This window comes from Mesoplodon densirostris, chromosome 3 (genome assembly GCF_025265405.1).
Source record: "Mesoplodon densirostris isolate mMesDen1 chromosome 3, mMesDen1 primary haplotype, whole genome shotgun sequence".
NCBI classification, from domain to species: domain Eukaryota; kingdom Metazoa; phylum Chordata; class Mammalia; order Artiodactyla; family Ziphiidae; genus Mesoplodon; species Mesoplodon densirostris.
In genome coordinates this window covers 162,785,001-162,810,833 of record NC_082663.1, presented here as the reverse complement: position 1 = coordinate 162,810,833, position 25,833 = coordinate 162,785,001, and positions in this window count along the sequence as shown.

Here is a 25,833-nt window from a genome sequence, read left to right as displayed (position 1 = left end):
TATATGACAAACCCACAGCCAACATTGTCCTCAATGGTGAAAAACTGAAACCATTTCCACTAAGATCAGGAACAAGACAAGGTTGCCCACTCTCACCACTCTTATTCAACCTAGTTTTGGAAGTTTTAGCCACAGCAATCAGAGAAGAAAAGGAAATAAAAGGAATCCAAATCGGAAAAGAAGAAGTAAAGCTGTCATTGTTTGCAGATGACATGATACTATACATAGAGAATCCTAAAGATGCTACCGAAAAACTACTAGAGCTAATCAATGAATTTGGTAAAGTAGCAGGTTACAAAATTAATGTACAGAAATCTCTGGCATTCCTGTACACTAATGATGAAAAATCTGAAAATGAAATCAAGAAAACACTCCCATTTACCATTGCAACAAAAAGAATAAAATATCTAGGAATAAACCTACCTAAGGAGACAAAAGACCTGTATGCAGAAAATTATAAGACACTGATGAAAGAAATTAAAGATGATACAAACAGATGGAGAGATATACCATGCTCCTGGATTGGAAGAATCAATATTGTGAAAATGACTCTACTACCCAAAGCAATCTACAGATTCAATGCAATCCCTATCAAACTACCACTGGCATTTTTCACAGAACTAGAACAAAAAATTTCAAAATTTGTTTGGAAAAACAAAAGACCCCGAATAGCCAAAGCAATCTTGAGAACGAAAAAAGGAGCTGGAGGAATCAGGCTCCCTGACTTCAGACTATACTACAAAGCTACAGTAATTAAGACAGTGTGGTACTGGCATAAAAACAGAAAGATAGATCAGTGGATCAGGATAGAAAGCCCAGAGATAAACCCACGCACATATGGCCAACTTATCTTTGATAAAGGAGGCAGGACTGTACAGTGGAGAAAGGACAGCCTCTTCAATAAGTGGTGCTGGGAAAACTGGACAGGGACATGTAAAAGTATGAGATTAGATCATTCCCTAACACCATACACAAAAATAAGCTCAAAATGGATTAAAGACTTAAATGTAAGGCCAGAAACTATCAAACTCTTAGAGGAAAACATAGGTAGAACACTCTATGACATAAATCACAGCAAGATCCTTTTGGACCCACCTCCTAGAGAAATGGAAATAAAAACAAAGATAAACACATGGGACCTAATGAAACTTCAAAGCTTTTGCACAGCAAAGGAAACCATAAACAAGACCAAAAGACAACCCTCAGAATGGGAGAAAATATTTGCAAATGAAGCAACTGACAAAGGATTAATCTCCAAAATTTATAAACAGCTCATGCAGCTCAATAACAAAAAAACAAACAACCCAATCCAAAAATGGGCAGAAGACTTAAATAGGCATTTCTCCAAAGAAGATATACAGACTGCCAACAAACACATGAAAGAATGCTCAACATCATTAATCATTAGAGAAATGCAAATCAAAACTACAATGAGATATCATCTCACACCAGTCAGAATGGCCATCATCAAGAAATCTAGAAACAATAAATGCTGGAGAGGGTGTGGAGAAAAGGGAACACTCTTGCACTGCTGGTGGGAATGTGAATTGGTACAGCCACTATGGAGAACAGTATGGAGGTTCCTTAAAAAACTAAAAATAGAACTACCATATGATCCAGCAATCCCACTACTAGGCATATACCCAGAGAAAACCATAATTCAAAAAGAGACATGTACCAAAATGTTCATTGCAGCTCTATTCACAATAGCCCGGAGCTGGAAACAACCTAAGTGTCCATCATCGGATGAATGGATAAAGAAGATGTGGCACATATATACAATGGAATATTACTCAGCCATAAAAAGAAACGAAACTGAGCTTTTTGTAATGAGGTGGATAGACCTAGAGTCTGTCATACAGAGTGAAGTAAGTCAGAAAGAGAAAGACAAATACCGTATGCTAACACATATATATGGAATATAAGAAAAAAAATGTCATGAAGAACCTAGGGGTAAAACGGGAATAAAGACACAGACCTACTTGAGAATGGACTTGAGGATATGGGGAGGGGGAAGGGTAAGCTGTGACAAAGCGAAAGAGAGGCATGGACATATATACACTACCAAACGTAGGCTAGATAGATAGTGGGAAGCAGCCACAGAGCACAGGGAGATCAGCTCGGTGCTTTGTGACTGCCTGGAGGGGAGGGATAGGGAGGGTGGGAGGGAGGGAGATGCATGAGGGAGGGGAGGTGGGAACAGATGTATATGTATGACTGATTCACTTTGTTATAAAGCAGAAACTAATAAAAAAAAAAAAAAAAAAAAAAAAAAACAAAACAAAACAAAAACCAAAAACAAATAAAGCAAAAAAATCCTTTCCATTTTAAAAAAAAAAAAAAAAAAAAAAAAAAAAAAAAAAGACTACTTAAAGACACTGGAAATCCACTGAAACAACCAGAACTAGAGGGAACAAGATTCAAAGGGTAAGAAATGTGAAGGGTGAGTTGGATTCTGGAGATACTTTTTCCTTAGGGGCACTTTTTGATTCAGGGTACAGGGAAAGGAGACGGGAATGCAGGCTTTTCCTGAGCAGAGCTCCCTACTAGGGGACAGAGAAACTGACAGAGCTTTTGTAAGTCTCACAGGTCTGGAGAGACAAACTTGGAGACTAAAGAGGCCAGGATTACTATGAGAAGGAGGGGATAGAGATCTGAGCCTGGCACTAGTTTTCCCCTCAAGATATCTGTGAAATTCTCAAGCTAAACAGAAAGACTTTAGAAATCAGAGTGGAGTTTTCAGCAATCTTATGACGCTGGGGAGCCAAGGACTGGAATTCAGGCCTAGCCGGAGGAAGGGGTCCCAGTGAGCACACCAGTCTCTCAACTGGAAATCCTAGAGGACTGTGCCCTGTGAGCAGGAGGAAACCAGAGTTATATGGAGTCTTCCCTAAACTGCAACCTAGCCTCAATTCAGCTCAGTTTGATTAGGTTAAGGTGATTAGTCCCCACACTATCTGCCTAACTGAGGAAAAGGGGAATGAACCTTCTCTGAAGGAAGAAAACATCATCTGGAGACTTACAACTTTTTTAAGCACAATGTCTGATATGTAATCAAAAATTACTAGGTATGTCAACAGACAAGATCACATGACTAAAACAAAGTTTTAAAAAAATAGAAACTATTGTAGGAGCCAATAAATTTCCTTTTTTCTTTAAACCATTTTGAGGTGGATTTCTATCATGCACTATAGAAAGATTCTTAACTAATACACTCAGAGGTCTTCCCTGCCCACTCCAGCCTATTAACATCACAGCACCGATGGCAGAACTTATACCACAGTTTTCTCTCCTACTTTAACCAGGTTTAAACTAGAGAGAACACTTCAGACCCAAAGGTTCTGATTTTTCACTAAGACATTATTGGGTTTCCATAACAAAAGTTGTCATATATTTACATTCCCTGTCTTTCAGCAGCAATAGCAATCATGGCTATCCACTTGTGTGGAACTTTCTAGTTTATCAAATGGTTCACATACATAACCAATAGTCAAAGTCACATGGAGTATTTAAGGTAAATATTAGTTTCTCCATTGATAGATGAGTAATCCTGAGTATGTGGCTATATCTTGGGTGTAGATGAAGAAGCTAAATATTAGGGAGGTTAAATGACTTTCCCAAGGTCACACAGAAGTAAATGGCAGAGTAGTGTATTGGACCCAGGCATTCTGACTCCACAGACAATGGGCCCAGTAGCCCTGCATTCTAGTCCTAGTTCTAGTGTTCATTGGCTCTGCAACCTCGAGACAGTCACTTCACCTCTCTGTGCCTCAGCATATTCAACTGCCCTCCAATGCTGTATGTATTGCCCTTGACCTTTCCTGACAGTCTTCAAAATGTATCTAGTCTATATTCCCAACTTTTAGAACAAAAAGATCTTACTATGAGGTCCCTGGATTCCCATTTAGGTGGATCCATTCACACCATGGAATTATAAATAAATTTTGTGTGATTGTGTGAATGTGCATTTTGTGAGGGCACATCAGAGTTCTATGACTCCAAAAATTTAAGACTCCTTCCTTAGAACCATGCTGGATGAGCAGCTACACATGACATGCCTTAACAGGTTTCCTCTTCTCTGGTTGGATTTGCAACTGAACATGAACTTTCCATGTCTAACCCAAGGCAATGATAAATGTCAGAATTACAGACAACAAGGCAAGGCCAATTCAAAGGACAGTTTAGGGTGCGAAATTTTTGTTTCCTTCAATAAAAATAACACTCAATGATAGTGCTTCTAGCACTTACAGCTGATACCTCCATTTTGGTTTTGAGCTTAGTTAAGAATTCTGTCTTTAAGAAAGGAACAGAAATAACGATACCCCACTGTATGGTTCTAAGAGGTTAAAAGAATTGTTCAGGTTCAACAGTCAGTGCCTGGTCCCTTCTTTTTCTCTCTTCAGAGGCATAACCAGGACTTGGAATTGGGAGTTCCTGAAATTGCGACTGCTGGCCATGTGGGTTCTTTATTCCTCCTTGGGGTGGAATCAGTGCAGTGAGAAGGGGGCAGAGTCCTAAGCACATTTCTTCCCCACACCCCTTTCCTGTCTTCTAAAGCCCAGACTCAATAGGCAGCCCACACAGCTCCCCACCCAGCATGCCATTCCCAAGGCACAGAGAGATGGCAAAAGTAGCCAGGATCCACAGCATGGTGTTAACAAATCACATTTTCTTAATAGCATACTATCCCCTTAGTCACATGTGTGTTTGTGGGCACGCTGGAGATTACTAACCAAGTGCAGCTGGCCTCAAGCTGACGGCCAGGACACACGTGTGTGAGCGCATGCACACACACACACACACACACACGTTTAGAGGATGCCTGCGGCCAATTTCTTGCCTGGCAAACCAGAAATATTTCAGTGGTTTATAAATATGATCCCCATCCATCTTGGGACACTTCTCAGGTTCAAGCCCATCTGGGTCAGGTGCTCACAGGGCTCTGAGTTCCCTTCTGTCCACACCCACACTCCACCCCAGCAAGCCTTCCACATCCCATGATGCACAGCGAACTCCTCAGCACTGAAGAAACACCTAAACTGGACAGTTTCACAGGCTGCATCAGTCATGTCTTGATTCGTTCTTTTTTTCTCTCATGTTACTGAAATGTTATTTTTTCCACTCATATACCACCACCTCTCACCCCTCCCAAATCAGCCTGTTGGAAAAGATGTTTATTTTGCTTTTCCCTTGGCATAATTTAATATCAGACAAGTGCATCTCTGATGCAGACAGTATATTCCTGGGGCATACATTGGAGATTCTGGTTGATTAGAATTACAAATGTGTCATGCAATCCTGGCCAATTTGGAATTGGCACCCTGCCATCATGTTTATGTCCTTTCGGCCTTGCCAGCGGTTGCTAATATTGTCGGGAGGGGCGGGGCGCTTTTCTCAGCAATAAGTTAGGATTTCATAAATAGTTGGCAGTGCCTTAAAAGCAGCCTGCTCTTTAACCTGAGATAATGTATGTTTTCTTTCTACTTACTCGGAGTAGGTCGTGTTGGGAGCCACCCAAGTTCACTTTTAAATCATTCCTCTACATGCCAGACGCAGCTTTTGAAGTCGTCTGCCCCAGCCCACAGGGAAGCCAGAGCCCTGGCCTCTACCAGCGGCCCCACTGTGTGCCCCACCGCCCATAACAGGAAGTGTGTCAGAGCCGGGTGGGCACAGGGTGGGTGGAGCAGGCCCACAGGGCTCTGTTCCACTGAACGGAAAATCCTCTGACGTGTCCTCGGTGTACGCGTCTGGAGCTCCAGCAGGTCAGATGTCACCCTTGCCTCCAAGCCTCAACACCCTTTGTGTCTGCCCCGTTGGCCTTCAGATGTAGCACATGGCAGAACAGCATGCTTTTTCAAAGTGCACGCCGCAGGAAATCACATTTGAAGTGCCTGGCATGGAGGGTATTTTTATACTGTTCACTTTTTCCCTTTTCTTTTCATCTGTTTTCTGCATTTTTTTCAGTGTGCTTTTGCTCCTTGATTTATTGTTGTATTTATTCTATTTTTAAACTAAGACATACTTTCCCATCAGACCCTTTAATGTAACTCATATGAAAATTAGTGATGGGTGGACCTCAGACGGTGCAGACGTTGGTTCCAGTAGGAACTGACTTCCCAAAGTGCAGATGCTTATCTGAATCCACACCAGCTGCTGTGGGCTAGGGGAGCACAGCAAGCAGGAGAAACAACCTCCTCTCTTCCTGCCTCGCTAACCAACCTGGGGCTCCGCTGTGCGGGCTCCTGCCCCTTCTGCTTGAACTGGTAACGCACGGTGTCCTCGTCCCAGTTTGCCTCCCCTTCCACAGGGAAACATGGGCAATCCAGTAAGGATCATGGAATCCCCAACACGGGAAGGAAGAAGACCAGTCTGATCCAACCTAGCATGCTCACCTTGGGGACTGGTCTACGAGAGCCAGATTTCAGAGCAGGATGGGATTATGGGTCCGGGTCCTACTCAACCCTCTTTGAAGCTGCTCTACGTCTCAAGGAAACCACCTGAGCACCAAAGCCAGAGAGATCTGGCTTGAGATCCCTGCTAGCGTTGTGGCCAGGGGTGAACCTCTTTAACGATCTGTGCCTCAGTTAGAATCTGAATGAAATGCTTTTCTTCTAGGGTTGTAAAAATTAAAGCAATGGTTTGTCAAAGAAATGGCAGGTGCTCAGTAAAGTGGTAGCTGGTCCTATGATTCACAGATTTGTTCCTATCTCCCCATTCCGTCTGAATTCATCTCCTTTCCCCCCATCTTCCAGCTGAGAATTGGTCAGTCTCCCTTCTATTTATTTCTTATGTGTCTTATGGGTCTCTCTCCTCCCTCTGCCCAAATCAGAGAGTTTATGAAGGATAAGGACCATACACTGTGTGGCCTGGCAGTTAAAAACACAGACTTCAGACACCAGTAGTCTATCTTCACTGCTCATGAGTGAGCTCATTCATCCATTCAGCACAGATGACTGAGTTCTTTTAAGTGTTGAGGATTCCGCAGAGAGCAGTATAAACCTGGTTCCCACAGCAGGAACCCCTGGTCCTCCCCATCTTATTTCAGCCCCAGCTGTGGCAGACATTTCAAGCTCAAATGGGCCTCATGCTGGCAGCATCCACCTAACAGGTACACTGCATCACGTTCTGCTTCCTGTCCCAAGAAATTTTCTGACATCTGAAGGGCCTATTTGGATCTTATGCAAATGCAGCCCAGGAGTGTGGGGTTAACACTCCTGGGAGCTACCCTCAACCAATGGGAAACAAAGCCAGTGGAGACATCCTGCAGCCTCCTGTCCTTCACATAGACAATTCTGGGAGATTTCTGTACACTTGTCAGAGGTCCTAGAGGAACTGAGCCCCTACTGTCTACAGCGGTGACCTTGGTAGCGCCCCCTCCTACTGACTTTTCCTTCTGCTCTCTCCCACTCTCCCTGCTCCCTCCCTTCTGCTTCCTCCCAAATCAACCACCTGCACCTGAATCCTTGAGTTAGGCTCTGCTTTCAGGAGAACTAAAGCTAAGATAATTTCTGCTCTTATAATGTTTATAATTCAATGAGTGTAGAGAGACAACAGGTAAATAAATAAGTAACAAAGAAATCAGATAGTGGGACTTCCCTGGCCGCTCAGTGGCTAAGACTCCACGCTTCCAATGAAAGGGGTGTGGGTTCAATCCCAAGCTGGGGAACTAAGATCCCACATGCCGCATGGCACGGCCAAAAAAATAAAAGGAAATAAATAAATAATAAAAGAAATCAGATAGTGCTGTGCAGAAAATTAAAATAGGCTGATGCAACAGAGAATGATGAAGGGTCTAACTTTATGCTGGGTGGTCAGGAAAGGTCTCTCTCAAGCCACAAGAAAGAGTCACCCTTGTGATGTCCAGGGAGAAGAGCATCCATGGCGGCCAAATAGCTGGGAGAAGGCCCTGGGATGAGAATGATGTTGGCACAGTCTAAACACCTGAAGAAGGTCAGGGTGGTTGAAGCATGTGGTTGGAAAAGAGAATGGTCCAAGACGGGGTCAGAGAGGGAAACAGAGCCAGATCAAGTAAGTTTCGTATAAGTCAGGACAAAGATTTTAAATCCTATTCCTAGTATGTTAGGGACCATCGGAGGGTATTAAGCAAGCTAGTGTGACATGATCTGATTTACATTAATTAACCTCTTCCAATCTCAGTTTGTTCCTCTGTAATTATCCATAACACTGGTGGTAACGAGGATTTAATGAGGTCACGTGTGTGAAGGGCTCAGTACAAAGCCTGAAATATATCTACTCCACATGTATGTTCACTATAATTATTATTCCTATTCTGTGTCCATAGCTTACTCTACGGGGCCCAAAACAAAACAGGCATTTACATATTTACTGGATGGCTTAGAATACGAGCAACAGTCAAAGAAATTATCTCATGATAGAAGATTATAGTGTTCCATGGATTCAGATCCCAACTCTGCCACTTAGGAATAAGTCACCCACCTCTTTGAAGACTCACCTCCTCTGCAAAAGAGGGAAAGTGGTATCTATCCTGTGGGACTGTTGTGAGCTAATGCATTTAACATGTGAGGTAGATGTGGCTTCTGGTGGGCAGGATAGGGGTAGGGGTGTGCAGTGGTGATTGAAGCACAGTTTGGGGTTTCTTGAAACTCCATATAAAAACAGTCAGAGCAACTAGATAGCAAAATCCAAAACCCATGTACAAACTAAGTAAACCCAAACTAAGTAAAAGCGAATGCCCACAAATCCTGAAGCACCAAGAGCCATAAGACTGGCATGTCATTGACATCTGTGAGGGAGAAAGTAGGAGGAAGTAACAAGGTATCTGATGGCCCTGAGTACAGAAGAACCCCCGCAATAGCATAGAGGCGTTCATGAGAAAGTGCAACAGGCCAATTTGAAAACAGCAGCTGAAACTAGTAGAGATTTTGCCAAATCTAATAGGGGATGAGTGCTATCATTAAGGGCTGAGGACTGGTGTAGTTCAGTCCCTACAAAGTCTCAAAATGGACCCACAGGGCTCCTTTCCAAGACAGGATCCTACAACAAGGAGAAACTGTTGGGTATAGAATCAAAATTAAACAGAGCAAGGAAAACATAGAGAAAGGAATGAAAAAGTACAGATAAAGTCGGGGAGGGGAACAGAGCCAGGAAATCTCAAAAAAACAAGCTGCTATATATATATATATATATATTTTTTTTTTTTTTTTGCGGTATGTGGGCCTCTCACTGTTGTGGCCTCTCCCGTTGCGGAGCGCAGGCTCCGGACGCGCAGGCTCAGCGGCCATGGCTCACGGGCCCAGCCGCTCCGCGGCACGCGGGATCCTCCCAGACCAGGGCACGAACCCGTGTCCCCTGCATCGGCAGGCGGACCCTCAACCACTGCGCCACCAGGGAAGCCCTATATTTTTTAACTTAACATGAAAATAACAGAAGAGGGACCTGTGAAGTTATAAAAACTTCCTAAATCAACTTTCATTCTAGAAGTTCAGGAATATTAGATTAACAGAAAAAATATCAAAAACAAATTCCTTACAAAGTTACTGTAAGAAAAAAGATTAAAGAATAGAAAAATATTCCAACAAATAATAAGAGAACACAAGAAAATCCTTTTAAAAAGAGGTTAAAATTCTAACGTATTTCAAAATAAATAAAAGATATTAAGAATAACATAAATCAAAATTTTAAAATCTCAGAAATCAGATAATAGAATTCAACAGTTAGAAATAAAAGAAAAAAATAATTTTATAAATGAAGACCAAATTGTAGGAAACACAAGTGCAGACAATACAACAAATAATGCCTTAAGAGAAATACAACATGAAAAAGAGAATTAAAAAAAAAAAAGATTTAGAAAAAATAAAAATAATTTGAGAGAAAGTTACAAATACTGAACATAGGCAAAGAAGATCCAATATATGGGTAAAAGAATTCCCAAAAGAAAACCAAAGCAAGAGAACAAAACTGATACTAAAATCTATGATTTGAGAAAATTTCCTAAACTAAAAAGATTTGAAACTGCCTACTGAATTAAGACACCATGCACCTGAGAATTTAGTGACCTAACTTGACCAATACCAAGTCATATTTTAGTGAAATTATTGAAATTTAAAGAAAAAGAAAAAAAATCTTTTGGGCATCTAGAGAAAAAAAAAAAGATTGTGACTCATAATGGAAAGAAAATGTGATTTTCATCAGAATTTTTGACACCAGTGTTTTATGCCAGAAGACACAGGAAAGAAAAAGTGAGCCAAGGATTTTATATCCAGCTAAACTAATTGTTGAATATAAAGGGTACAAAGTGTTATCAACTCCAGGAATATTATTTCCATAAGCCTATTGTAGACCCTACCAGAGAACAAGCTTCAGACAATAAAAACACCTAGTGGGATAAATTGTGTTGAACTAAGACTAAATGAGAGTTAAAAGGGAGAGATTACAGTAGAAAAATGGTTCTCTGTTCTAACATTGTGGATATAGTACAGCCATTGTTTTAAATGAGGAAAAATGGAGCTAATATATGAGAACAACTGTTTCCAGTAATTTTAATCAGTGGTGGTAGCACTGATATTGTTATTTTGAGATTACTATATGTATAAAGTGGGACCAAGCAATGAGTAATTATGGTCTATTCTAATTTGGCCATCTCCTGTGTCCTTAAGAACAAAGATTCTTAGTGAGGAAGAAAGCTGATACAAATATAACATAGAAGAGATTAACTAAAATCTCTGAAGTCCTGAATTTGAATTAGAAACATCAGTATAAACTCACAAGATATTCATGCATGTGTGTGCATGCACATGCATTCTACTCAAAGAGGCCCAGAAACAGTGACCAGTCCAGTGGCAATGAACAACCTTAGCACTCAGATTGTGATCTTTAAGTACTACGTCCTATTAGTAGAAACTAGGGCTCCTTGGAGAAATGGCTGATTTCATATCTGGAACTGGACATACACAAAACAAGCCTGGAATATCTTGACAGGCCAGATAGCTTCAAGCTATCAAAGGCTGCCAAAGTTGTATCAAAAGGAACCAGAAGCCAATGTGAAGAGACTCCCACTTGCCAAAGACAGGACAATTTAAGCTCCAGCAAGGCTAAAAGTGGCAATGTACTGAAATCATCGAATATGTTAAATCCATGAGTTTGTCATTATATGTTTAAAAAACTAATTGGTTTAGAGATTATAATACTAAGTGAAGTAGGTCAGGAAGACAAAGACAAATACCATATGATATCACTTATATGTGGAATCTAAAATATGACACAAATGAACTAATTTACAAAACAGAAATAGACTCAGATATCAAAAATAAACTATGGTTATCAAAGGGGAAAGGAAGTGGGGGAGGGATAAATTAGAAGTTTGGGATTAACAGATACAAACTACTATATATAAAAAAGATAAACAACAAGGCTCTACCGTATAGCACAGGGAACTGTATTCAGTGTCCTGTAATCAAACATGATGGAAAAGAATGTGAACTATATATATATAAAACTGAATCACTTTGCTGTACACCAGAAACTGACAAAACAAAACAAAGCAAAAACCCAAAAAACTAATTGGTTGCTTTTGGTGGATGATAGGGATCCAATTTATAGTCCTGAAAACTAGATAAATAAGGGAAGCAATCAAGTGTTAACCTGTCTTTCCTATATACACTTACCAATCAGTAACCCAACGGTAGATTGGGGAAGCATCTCCTAAAAATTGTTGCAGGAGGGCTTCCCTGGTGGCACAGTGGTTGAGAGTCCACCTGCCGATGCAGGGGACACGGGTTCGTGTCCTGGTCTGGGAAGATCCCACATGCCGCGGAGCGGCTAGGCCTGTGAGCCATGGCTGCTGAGTCTGTGCGTCCGGAGCCTGTGCTCTGCAACAGGAGAAGCCCGTGTACCGCAAAAAAAAAAAAAAAAAAAATGTTGCAGGAAATATGTAAAAACAAAATGATAGTACTAGGTTATCGCTATTTTTGCAACCCCCAGTGAATTAATGGATGTAGCACTGAGCAACAATGACTACCAAAATCACAAAAAAGCAAAACCAGATATTATAGTTCCTGATGAAAAGTATACACCACCACCTGCAGTCCTGCCAAAGGGATTAAACCTGAGTCTGATCAAGCCTCCATCAGCTGCCAATTTGCAGGAAATATAGGGAACAAAGGAATATGTTAAACTGCACCGAGAGAACGCAGGCAGCAAAATCCCTAGTGTTGGGGAGTACTCAGGTCAGCTGATCTGGGTTCTTGAACACATACATTACAGGGGGAAAAAAGAGTACGGGGGAACCTATAGATTAAAAAAGAAAGTATTAATATCTGGTGTAGAGTAGGCACTCGATGAATGTTTACTCCTGTTGGTTGAATGGATGACAGATTGATCAAAGACTAGATGAATAAGTGAATTTCTCGAGAGTGGTGACCTCATCTGTTTTTGAGCACTGCTGCATCCCCAGCACCAGCACAGTGCCTGGCAAATAGTAGGTGCTCAATTAATATAAGCTGAAGGGATGGACAGCTATGTCTTCAGTGTGTTTCACCAGCACAGGTGAGCATCTCATTTATTCTCACAACATTCCCCATTCAGAATCCCCATGCTTTCTGTCCTCTGGATTTTAACAATGCTAATGACATAAACTGTCTTCCTTTTCTCTCTTCAAATCCACGCACCTCAATTTCTCTAGAAGCTCTCCCTGATTAGCGCAGTGCACCTGGAGCTCTGAACCTTGAATTCCAGCTATATTTACTGCTTCTCTCTCATATGGTACAGAAGTCATCCTCATAGCCTTCTTGCATACAACTTGAGCTGCCTAAACCGACATCCAGGATCCATCATGAGCTGATCTCTGCTAGTTTCCACCACTGCCCTCCTGTAGCCAGTTACTCAGATGCACCATGCTCTTCCCGTTAGGCCTGCTTGATGTTGCACACGTGGTCCCCCTACCAGTACCGCTCTCCCTGCTCCTTTCTCTGCTAGTGGGTTCCTTTAAGATTTAACTCCTCTAGAAGCCTTCTTTGGAGTCTCTCTCCATAGATCTCAGGCTGAGGCGCTCTTCCATATTCCTTATGCTATAGTGTGATGGTCTGCCTACAGGCTGCCTTCCTCAGCAGACTTGGAGCTCCTTGAAGTCCAGTTGGATCATTTGTCCCTATGTCCCCAGGGCCCAACAGAGCACCTCGAATCTCCATTCTCCAAGCCCCCATAAGTATACTTTTCCAATGTCTCCTGTCTGAGACACTATGATTCACTGTCAGAGCAGTGCTCTCCCTTGCTGGTTCTTTTTTTTTTTTTTTTTTTTTTTTGGCGGTACGTGGGCCTCTCACTGTTGTGGCCTCTCCCGTTGCGGAGCACAGGCTCCGGACACGCAGGCTCAGCGGCCATGGCCCACGGGCCCATCTGCTCCACGGCACGTGGGATCCTCCCGGACCGGGGCACGAACCCACGTTACCTGCATCGGCAGGCGGACTCTCAACCACTGCGCCACCAGGGAAGCCCCCCTGCTGGTTCTTGAATGGACTTCAACAGAACCGAGGGCAATGTCTGGCACTAGCGGATACTTGGGAAGATGTCTGTAGGCAATGGAGGGCTTATAAAAGCAGACTGAGTATTGTGGATCAGACATGAATGACGGATTAAAATTTTGTCATTTTGTTATTATTAATGATTTTTCAAAAGGGCACAGAGAAGGGTAGTTTGGGTTGACAAATATATATTTACCTTACTTTACCTTGGAGACAGCCAACCTCTCCCAGCTTGATCTATTATTTCAGAGACAGGAAAAATAACTTGCTGATCCTGAAAAGAAGGGGAAATTTATCTGAAAAAGTATTATTCTTTTATTCATCCAAACATACACACACACACACAAATCCCTTCTCCCTTTGGTAGTGTACTCTCTGACTTTTTAAAAATGGTTGTTCCTTTCTGCTTGAAAGGCTGTATTAGCTATTCAGGGAATACTAGCCCTTTCCTTGGACTCAAAAAAGTATTTTATCCATTAAAATCTAACCAGGGTGTAGTAACCATAAAATGCAGCCACTCTGTTAGGAAGACGGATATCCTCAAAGATTTATGTCTGGCCGTCTCAAAGAAAATGTGTAAGATGGAGTTTTCTCAGAGACTTCCTGGCTGCACTCCACCCCACACATAATTTCTGTTTGTATAAACCTCAGATCAAAACTCAGGAAGGGTTAAGGGAAACCTTTCTGAACCACAGGTTATGTCTGCTTACCATCCTCGGTTGACCGTTTGGAATGAATTAACCAGTCCCTAACCAGCACACAACTGGTGTTTGGAAGGAATTAAGCAGCCTCTTCAGTCCAAATGCTCAGATCGTTTGGGGTCTCAGATTCCATCCAGATTTGGGATGAGGGTCTACTCAAAGTCATTTGCATGTCCCTATAATTGTGGCAAGAGATAATGAAAACACACCACATGATTAGTCTCCAGGATATGGTGGAGACCATTGGAAACATCAGAATTCGGGAAGGGGTGGAGAAGGGGGTGTGACTATTTTGAATGAACCTGAAAGAAAATACTTCCCGAACCTTCTTTCAGAAGGCGATTTCTGTTCCAATTTTTCATAAGGTTGGAAAAAGTTAAGCAAACGAGAACTATAGACACTTGTTTATAGAAGGTTTTTCTCTTTAATTGCTGTTTCTGTTTCATGAAAGAAAAGTCCCATAAAATAAAAGCTCGTTTCTGGTTCAGTGAAGCAGCGAGACTCCTGAAAATGCCACAAAAAAGGCTGACTTGACTCTGGCCAGCTGAGGAGTCCTGAGGACTTGAAGGTCTATATATTTCCGTAGCAAGGTATGTGCTTTCCCACCCTCCACCCTAAAGGTCTCTCCATACATTTGAGACAGTTTTTAAAATCTGAACTGTGGGACCATCTGGTCTCTGGCAAGCATTCCAGACAAGTGGTTTTCTAAGAAGCCAAGTTCTGGTTTGACTCTTTGATTGGAAAAGTATCTATTTCACTAAGGGTGATAGGCCCCTGGATGTATTCTCACCAAAAAACCCATAAACCAATACTTGAAATGCCAGCAGTGAGTTGTAGGGAATTCTTCTGGTTTGCCTTCAAGGACATAAAACATCATAAAGGTCTTCTCTTTGGCAGAGAAGGGCCTGGCATGAAGAGTTGGCCCAGGGTGTGTGTGGAAAGAGTCACACGTAGGAGTCAACAGACCTAGGTTCGAATCCGGACTCTTCCACCAGCAAGCCAGTCTGACCTTATGTGGGCCTCTTCACTTCTCCTAAGTCTGACTTTCCTCCTGTGTAAAATGGGGGCATTACCCTCAGTCTCGGGAAAGGTGGAGGCTCAGGGAGATGACATTTGCGTGATTCCTTCCACCATGCAGCAGGGCCTTACTAAGCATTGGTTTGAAATCCACCTCCCCACCATTCCAGTAGAGTGATGGAGATATGAAACCTCTCTGAGGTCACTGAATCCCTTCCAAGACCTCCACGTGGGGTCTTCAAAGAAAACAGAGTTTTTCACCTGCTTTCATTAATGCAATTAACAGGCTCATAAACCCTGGGGCTGGTATAAGGCCCCAGACAGGAGGGATTCTAAAGATGGAGAGGAAGATATTTCCCCTTGGAGCTGGTGCCAAGAAGAGGTTGACCCCAAAATGCATGGGAAGTATTTGCTAATAACTCAATTAGACAACTAAATAGAGAGTAAGAATCATCAAGCCACATGCTTCAGGGCCAGATAGGCAGCATAACCATGTCTGGTAACAGCAGGAGAACCCAGGCCCCATCTGAAGGCAGCTGCCAGCACCAGGGAAGTGTCATCATTCAGGAAGGCGAGTCAGTGTGGCCTTCAAGAAAAGACAGAAATCTGGATGTACAAGATTCTAATTTTTTAATATTGACAGGTTTTTTTTAATGTAAACATCTGTCTGCAGGCCAGATGGGTAGGGAGAGATGGCTGTGGTTTGGGGGCTTCACCAAGAAGGCGGGGCTCATGCCAGGTCTTGAATGGGGAGTGGAATTTAGATTTGCTTACATGTGTGTAACATGTGGACACTTCTTGGCAGGTGGTATGGCTAGGTGCTTATGGACTTGGTGTCTGATTCCTCATCTGCAAAATAAGGAAAATGTAGTGTGTTCGGAGAGCGATAGTGAGGATCAAGTGAGATCAAGCACGTTAGATTCTGCACAGTCAAGAGCTTGGTTGTATTAGCCATTATTATCCCAGTTACCTTGGCTGTTGTCATTGCTGTTGTTATCGAGAGCAGGGACAGATGGCATATACAGCTCTGCCACTCTTCACCCTAGCTCACCCCATTTGGAGAGCCCAGGCTTCCACTACTTTGACACAATGGTCCAGTGAAAGAGACGATACCCCCATTTTACAGATGAGGAAACTGAGGCAGCACAGAAAAGTGAAGAACCCATGAGGGTTACACAGAAAGTAAGCTTCTGGAGGAAAGATGGGAACCCAGGTCTCCTCGGCTCCACAGCTCACCTTCCATCTGCCCCACCCATGCCCATAGGACCTGCTCCATGGAGTGTGTCCTGGATTCCACGAGCCCCACGCCCATTAAGCTTCTTGTGGGTTCATCTCAAGTAGGCCCATGACAAACCGTCCTCAACTTGCCCGGCCCCACCACCCAACCCCATCATAGGCCCCTTTGAATTGGGTTGTAAGGCTCGTACACAAAGCCCAGGAAGCATCTTGGACGCAGAAAAGAGTTTCATGGTGTTCCTTATAAAAGCACAACCTGACCTGCAGCTGTTGTGTCAATGATCCCTCTATTCCCAATTGCCAAAAACCCAAAACAGCTTAAAACAAAAAGAAACTGGCTCCTGGTCTGCAGGTCCGTGTCTACACACTCACTCTGTTTTTATTAACTTGGCTTGTGGCTCCCAACCCACAGGTCTGGGGCAGGTCTCCCAAGAGCGGGCACAGCTCTCCTCAGGACCCCACTGGGGAGGGAACGCTGGGGCAGTGGGGTCAGGGAGCGAGGGCAGTCCGTACTGGGGCAGCACTCTCAGCCCACAATGTCCCAGACACGGATGTTTGGGTCTCATGTTGAAGCCATTGCCAGCCAAGGCGGGGTTCAGGGGGCCGGTTGCCAGCCCCAGACACTCACCCTCGGCCACATTCATTTGACAGACACTGCATGCCAGGAGTGCCATGTATTTGCAGCAACTGTACAGGGTCTTTGCATCCATGGGCCCTTGGCCATCGACCTTACTCAAATTCAAATATGAACAGTCAGAGAAGGGAAGAAACATCCAGAACGTATCCAAACAGTGCTGCCCTCCCAGCTCAGCACCAGGGACTGCCCCTCTGAGGGTAACTCTACTGTTTAAAAGGATCTTTTAGTCCCATATGTTCCTGTAACAATTTCAACTTATGCTCAAATGAAGACACAGTGGTCTTTCCCATTGCCACAAGGAAAGGAGACTGCACCGGACTTTTCAAGATACTGTGACTCTTCTTACTGGACAACGTATGCCTTTTGCTATAAGCGCTTCTCTTTAAGACCTTAAAATCTTCCTGTAAGACAGGAGATGTTAAGAACTTGGGCTCTGGAGGTGAATAGGCCTTAATTCATATCCTATTTGTATGATCTTGGGTGAGGCCCTTGATCTCCCTCAACCTCAGTTTACCAATCTGTAAAATAGAGATAGTATGTTTCTACAGAGCTGCTGCGAGGATCCATGAGAACAGATGCAAAGTGCTTAATTCAACAACTGACAGTAGATGTGCAACCAAAGGGAGCAATTATTATTATCACCATGGATCAAGAAGACACTGAGGCCTACAAGGGAGAGTGTGCAGCCCAAGGTCTCCCAGTGAATGAATGACAAGGGTGACATCTGTTCTCAGGACCCCTTGGCTCTACAGCCCGGGACGGTAACCACTATTCCATCACAGCTTCTTTAAGGGAATCCAAAGCTGAGCATAGACACCCCTTCATGTTCACATACGTCATCATTCTATGCAGCTTTTTTTGGCCAGAGCAGAGCCAAACCCATCCCCCTCTTTCCTGCATCTGCAGAAGCCCGTCTGTCTGCCGAAAACCCAGGTTCAACGAGGACTTCCAGGAAGAGCAAAGTCACAGATTTTACACTGACACACACTGGCATCTCTCACGGCAAAGGAGATATTCACCCTTCCGGCCCCAACAAGACCACTTATGGGAGTTCGGGGGGATGCCTCTGGATCACCTCTACACCCGGCAGCAGGGCCCTTCTCACATCCAGCATCAGTTGAGTGGCTGGGCTATCACGTCTCAGAATTCTATTCCTAGGTCACTTTTGCATGGACTCGGGAGCACGTGGCCTTGGGAATTCCACAACCACCCTGGGATTTCTCCCTCACCCTTCCACCCAAGTCCCGATTTAACACACAACTAACTGAGGTGTGCCCTCCACACTACAATCTTTCCCAGCCCTGCTCCTGTAGGTGGCAGCTGAAGTCATGTGCATAAGGACCCAGGTGTCTGAGGAAGTCTCAGAGCCCTGTCCTTGATCCATTTGTCTGCAGACGTTATCTAGACTGCACGTCTCCGAGACAGGCCACGACAGAGTGCATGACGAGGTGAGCCCGCCTTAGTTTTCCCTCCAGCTTTCCCCCCCTTTTTTTTTTACTTCTTGGCCTCAGGGCCCAAAGTCTTCTGGACATATTTTTCATTTTTCCAAATATCAATTGCTCTTTTATTCCCTCTTCGAAGCAGTGAGTAATAAGAGTTGTGTCTGGTCCTAAAATTCCGACTGAAATAAATTAGCCCAATGACCAACAGGAGGTGCCTAGAACAATAACAGTGGAATATTTGGCATATTACAAAAGAACCCCTGGATGTCAAAGTACAGTAAGTCTAGAAGCACATTACAGGGCTATGTTGCCAAAACGGGTATGCAATGAGCCATCCAGGCAGCAGAACGCCTCATAAATTAATCCCGCTTTTTTTTTCATTTTTGGTCCACAGTTCACAGTTCTTCTAGCCCTCTGGTTAATGGGGTATGCAGAAGGGTATTTTTGGTGTGGCCCGCGTCCCCAGCAGGCAAGCATATGCCAAAGCTGTGTGCAAATGTATACATTTGTCCCCTCATTCGCCTGGCATCCCAGGTGCCACTTGCTGCAGTAACAGGGACAGGGAGAGACACAGACTTTGGAGGTAGCAAGCTGTTAACAAATACTGAGCTCCTACTAAGTGCCAGGCATTGTGCTAAGTTCTGGGGATGCCGCAGAGGATCACAGGGAGATGGTCCGTGTCCTCAGGGTGCTGGTAACTCAGACACGCCCCAGTCGATCTGAGCTGGGTCTCCATCTTGGAGCAGATGGGAGATGGGAACAGCAAGCAGTGGTTTGATCTGCATCCCAAATCCCTCTTTTCCTCGAAGGAATCCCCCAGATGTGAGGCTTGGGAGGAGTGGGGGCCAGACACAGCCCTGTCTCCCACTCTGCAGAAGCAACAGAAGCCCAGATTCTCCTCCCTACCTGGGGGGTGGCCAGGGGCCAGGCCTGTGACAAGGCCCTGTCTAGCCATTGCCCCAGTCCAGAGCTTTGAATCTTCAGGGAATGTCCCAGACACTGTGGTGGGCTGGAACAAGTCCCCCAAAGATATCTATGTCCTAATTCCTGGAATCTGTGACTGTTACTTTATATTGCAGAAAAGGACTTTACAGGTCATTAAATTCAGGATTTTGAACCTCAATTATCTGGGTGGGCCCCAATGCAATCCATGTATCCTTATGAGAGGAAGATTTCACACACACAGAAGAGGAAGCAATGTGACCATGGAGGCAGAGACTGGAGTGATGAGGCCACAAGCCAAGAAATGCTGGCGGCCACCAGAAGTTGGAAGAGACAAGGAAGGGATTCTCCTCTAGAGCCTCCAGAGGGCATGCAGTCAGCCTGATGCCTTGGTTTCAGCCCAGAGATACTGACTTTGGACTGCTGGTCTCCAGAACTGTGTGAAAGTTAACTTCTGTTGTTTTAAGTCACTTAGTTTGTAGCAATTTGTCATAGAAGACATAGGTAGCTAATGCAGACACCAAGAGAATTTGGAATTCTTTCATGTCTTTGGGATCCAACATTTGCCCTCATACAATTCTGGGTTCAGAATGTTCCTATGACACACCCTGGCCTGTGGTTCCTCTCTCTGGATCTCCAGCCTCTCCATCTATTTTTCCAGGAGCTCCCTTTGGACCTCCCTCCAAAACTTACCTTTTCTAAATTTAGCAAACGATAAGGACTTCTGTTGCCTGCCGTCACGTCGGTAAGAAGCCCCACATGGCCAGGCTGTTATGAAAATTAGGGACAAGCCATGTTGGAGCACAGCACAGCACCCATCCCACAGCAGACACACAATAAATCAGAGTTCATAAACCAGTGGCCTGCATTTCACCCATACAGTGCATTTTTTGCTTTTTTCCTAAAGTTGAATTTGTTACCAACATTTACGAGTCAGGAGACTTCACATAAAAGACTGAATTTCTAGCTTCTCTCGAAAAAAGTCAGAAGACCTTATGACACCGGATCTTACATTCTCACGGCAACAATTGGCTGGCCTTTCCAGACATGCATGTTATAATTTGTCACAGTCCCCACCAGGCCTTTTCGTTGTACACCCAGCCCACTCCTCTCATTTTATTAATTGTTCAGTACCTCTATGCATTTGAGTTTGTAATCCTTGTTACCCGTGCAAGTCAGACCCAGGTTAGGACTGGGTTCCAGTGTAAGACCCAGGTTGGGAGGTCTTTGCCCATGATGCTCAGCCTGCCCAGATTCCCTTTCTTCTCCCCTCCAGCTAGCCAAAACTGCCTCCTTTATGGGGCCATCCCAGTCTCCTTTCTCCATACCCCATTTGGCCCCACCCATTCTTATCCAGGCTTCCCTACTAGACCATGTGTATCAGTTTTCTGGATAGATTTTTCATAGAAAGTCTTTGCCTTCTTAAACTTACTGGGGGAGACTTTTGCATTGAGTTGGCACTGGAGCAGCCAGTCTATAAAGACGGGAGAAGCAAGGAAGAAAAAGGAGGGGGGAAAGGAGAGAGAGAGGGAGGGAGAGAGGGGAGGGGAGAGGGAGGGGGACTAACTGGGTTCCTACTTTGAACCAGACCCTATCCAGTTAGATCATCCCAGTTGGCCCTCCCAGTATCCCCACAAGGCATACTTTATTACTGGTCTCATTTTTCAGATAACTGAGACTCAGAAACACCGTGACACAAGGATTCGAACCCAGATGTGTTTGGGAGACAGAACTCAAGCACAGAGCACTGCTTGGTCTCCGCCTGGTAGGTATGGGCAGACTTCTCCCTGCAAACAGTATAATTTTTCCATTAGTGATTTGCCTGGAACTCTTTTTTCACCCACACATTTTCCATTCATTCCCCCACTCCCCCATTCACTCCCACGTTCACTCAGGAAGCCTAAATCCCTAGTCCGGGGTCCCTCCCTCCTTTCTCATCCCCTCCCTCTTCCTGTACTGGGTAGTGGAGTGCTGGCTGGCAGGGGAGGTTGGGAGGCACCCCGCCCAGAGCCCCAGCTCCTAGCACCTACCCTGCCCCAGCCCGCAGCCCACACCGGCTTCTGGGCAGGCGCTCTGAGGGCCGGGCAGGGATGCTTGGCTTCCCTCAGTTTCCTGCCCCAGGAACTGGCCCTCAGAACTAATCACAGAAGCTCCCCAACTCATCAATGCTCTTCAGAGCAGTTTCCTGGAAGAATTCATTGGGTTTCTAGGAAAATGTTTCCGGTTGTCTTCTCTTTCCATGGCTGTAATTCATTACTTTCGATATGCCACAATTAGTTTAATGGGCAGTCCTGGAGTGTCTGCATTTCACATTTGAAACGTTTCCTGGAGGTAAAACCCAAGAAGCCAGTAGCTGCCCATGTGCAAGACCATGGAGATGACGCAGATGGCCTTGTGAAGAGTCCCCGGGTGGGAGCAAGAGACTTGAGATCTGGTCTCTTTTTTCCGAATGGCTTGGGAAGATCCCTTTCTTTTTCTGGTCTTGAGTTTTCCCATGGAAGGGGCAGTATCTCATGGCAGTCAAGACCCTGGGTGCTGAAATCAGACCCACGGAGTTCAGATCTCGGCCCTGCTTCTCTGTGTAACTTTAGGAAAGTGACTTAACCATTGTGAGCCTCAGTCTCCTCAACTGTAAAATGGAGATAATAATATCATTTGCCATCCAGAGTTGAAATAATAATACAGTGAGTTAATACATATAAAGCACTTTGCATAGAGCCCTGTGCTCAGTAATTTCTTGATGTATCTTAGCTGTGGATGATAATAATAACAAGGATATGCAGGAGAAAGGGGAAGAAGACGGGATGGAGATTGTCTGACATTCCTGGGTGCCAAACTGGGGTCGTCATGAAGTTGAAGAGGAAAGAGGGACTATAGCTACTTCTGATATTTCAAAAAGCTTAATGAGGACACATCTACTCGCCCACAATAAAGCCACAAAGGATAATGAGAATGGCAATTTTCTTTGCTTTTGGCTGAAATTACATTAACCCCTTGGGGTAAACTAAAAGGCTTTGGAGTTAAATAGACCTGCACTCAGACCCCTAGCAGAGTGTATGATCTTGAATAAGGACAGTAACGTCCAGACAGACAGCCAGCCCCGATCTTGCAGGGCAGTTATCAGTATTAGATGAGATAATGTATGGAACGCACTTCACAGGGGTCTGGAACAGAGTTGATAACTCAGCACGTGACAGCTACTATGGCGACTATCCTTCCTCGGCTACCCTGGGCCTCAGCTTCTTCATTGGTAAAATTAAAATCATACCACCTGCTTTCCTCATTCAACAAATATTTTCTGATCCAAGTACTCTAAATACAAAAATGTATTCACCAGACATAGCTCAGGGCTTCTCAGAACTCACATTTTGAAATTGCTCATTATTCATCCATTCAACAAATATTTTTACTGAACATTTAGTATGTAACAGGATGCATAACGAGATTTAGAGATACAATGGCTAGTAAAACAGACTTAATCCCCAACTATCTACAGAATTATAGCCTGGAGAAGATGTAATAAATAAAGTAGTGAAATGCCTAGCATACAGTAGGTGCTCAATTAATAAAAGTTATCTGGGTGCTAATCAGGAACTTTGTATGTGTCACTTTGGGAAACTTAGATCACCAAAATGTTGAAAATTAATGATTTCTTAACACATGAAATTTCTTTGGTAGATGGAGGCTTTTAAAATATGAGGGGAGTGCAAAGTAAATGAAACATGTAAATATACACTTAAAACACGTATAGGATCTATATGCTGAAAACTACAAAATGCTGATCAGAGAAAACCTAAATCAATGGTAAGGCATACCACGTTCCTCGATTGGAAGACACAACATATTAAAGATGACAGTTCTCCCCCAGGAGATCTATAGGTTTAATGCAATTCCTGTCAAAATTCCAGCTAGCAAGGTTTTGTTTTGTTTTGTTTCTGTAGACATAGACATCTTATTCTAAGTTTATATGGAAAGGCTTAGGCCCTAGAAGTGCTGAAAATAATCTTGACAAAGAACAAAGTGGGAGAAATCACTCTACTCAATATTAAGGTTTACTGTATAGTTATAATCAAGACAGTCGGTGTTGGTGTGGGGATCAATACATAGATCAATGAAACAGTAGAGAACCAGAAGTAGACCCACTCAGATATGTTCAGCTTATTTTTGACAAAGATGCAAAAGAAATTCAAAGCAGAAATGAAACCATTTTCAACAAATGGTGCTGGAGCAAATGGACATCCACAGGCAAAAAAATGAACCTTGGTCCAAACTTGACACCTTATACAAAAATTAACTCCAAACATATCATGGACTGGAAGGTGAAGCATAAAACTATAAAACTTTTTTAAAGTAGGAGAAAATCTTCTGCTTCTAGGGCTAGTGAAGAGTTCTTAGATTTGACACCAAAACCCATGATTCACAAAAGAAAAAATTGATAAGTTGAACATCAACAAAATTAAAACCTTTTTCTCTGCAAAAGTCTATGTGAAGCAGATGAAGAGACAAGCTACAGACTGGGAGAAAATATTTACAAGCCATACATCCATCTAGTATCTGAAATATACAAAGAACTCTCAACACTTAACTGTAAAAAAACCAATCCAATTAGAAAATGAGCAGAAGATGTGAACAGACGTTTCACTGAGGAGGAGATACAGATGGCAAATAAGCACATGAGATGTTCAACATAATTAGATATCAAAAAAATGCAAATCCGGGCTTCCCTGGTGGCTCAGTGGTTGAGAATCTACCTGCTAATGCAGGGGACACGGGTTTGAGCCCCAGTCTGGGAGGATCCCACATGTCGCGGAGCAACTAGGCCCGTGAGCCACAACTACTGAGCCTGCGCATCTCGAGCCTGTGCTCCGCAACAAGAGAGGCCGCGATAGTGAGAGGTCTGCACATCGTGATGAAGAGTGGCCCCCACTTGCCACAACTAGAGAAAGCCCTTGCACAGAAACCAAGACCCAACACAGCAAAAATTAATTAATTAATTAATTAACTCCTACCTCCAACATCTAAAAAAAAAAAAAAAAAAAGGGAAACCTTAAAAAAAAAGGCAAATCCAAACCACAATGAGATATCACTATATACCTACTCAAATGTCTAAAATAAATAATGAAAACACCAATGCTAGGGAGTATGAGGAGAGACTGTATTGTTCCTATATTGCTGATGAGAATGTAAAATGGTACAGTCACTCTAGGAAATAGTTTGACTGTCTGTGTCTTATAAAATTATCACGCTATTACCACATAATCCAGCAACTGTCCTCTTACACATCCCAGAGAAATAAAACTTAGGTTCACACAAAAACCTGTATTGGCATACCTCGGAGATATTGCTTCCAGACCACCACAATAAAGTGAATATCATAATAAAGCGAGTCATACAATTTTTTTGCTTTCTCAGCACACATAAAAGTTATGTTTACACTATACTGTAGTCTATTAAATGTGCAACAGCATTATGTCTAAAATGATGCGCATACCCTAACTAAAAATACTTTATTGCTAAAAATGCTAACCATCATCTGAGCCTTCAGGGAGTTGTGGTAGTAATATCAAAGATCACAGATCACCATAACAAACATAATAATAGTGAAAAAATTTGAAACATGGCAAGAATTCCCAAAATGTGACACAAAGACATGAAATGAGCAAATGCTGTTGCTCCATGCAGGGTTACCACAAAACTTCAATTTGTAAAAAATGCAGTATCTACCAAGTGCAATAAAACAAGGTATGCCTATACAAGAAAGCCCATATTAGCTTTACTCATAAAAGCCAAAACCTGGAAACAGCCCAGATGTCTTTCAGTGGGTGGCTGGTAAACTGTGGCACATCCCTTCCATGAAATACTACACACAAAAAAAGAGGGACAAACTACCGATGCAGGGTAATCGGGATGAATTTCCAGGGAATTGTGCTAAGTACCAAAAAGCCAGTCTCCAAAGGTCACAGACTGTTTGATTCCATTGATACGACATTTTTGAAAAGATAAAATTTTAGAAATAGACAACAGATCAGTGGTTGCCAGGAATTAGAGACAGGGGTGGGAAGGGAGGGGACGTGGATCAAACGGCAACACAGAACCCTGTGGTTTGGGAATTCTTCTGTATCATGACTGTAGTGGTAGATACCCAGATCTAGCCATGTGACAGAATTATTTAGAATTAAATACACGCACAAATGAATACAAGTGGAACTGGGGAGGTTTTAATAAGATTGATAGATTGTATCCATGGCAAAAGCCTATGTTAGCATCAGTGGAAACTGAGTAAAGGGTACCCAGGATCTCCTATACCATTTCTTTTTTTTTTTTTTTTTTTTTTGCGGTCCGCGGGCCTCTCACTGTTG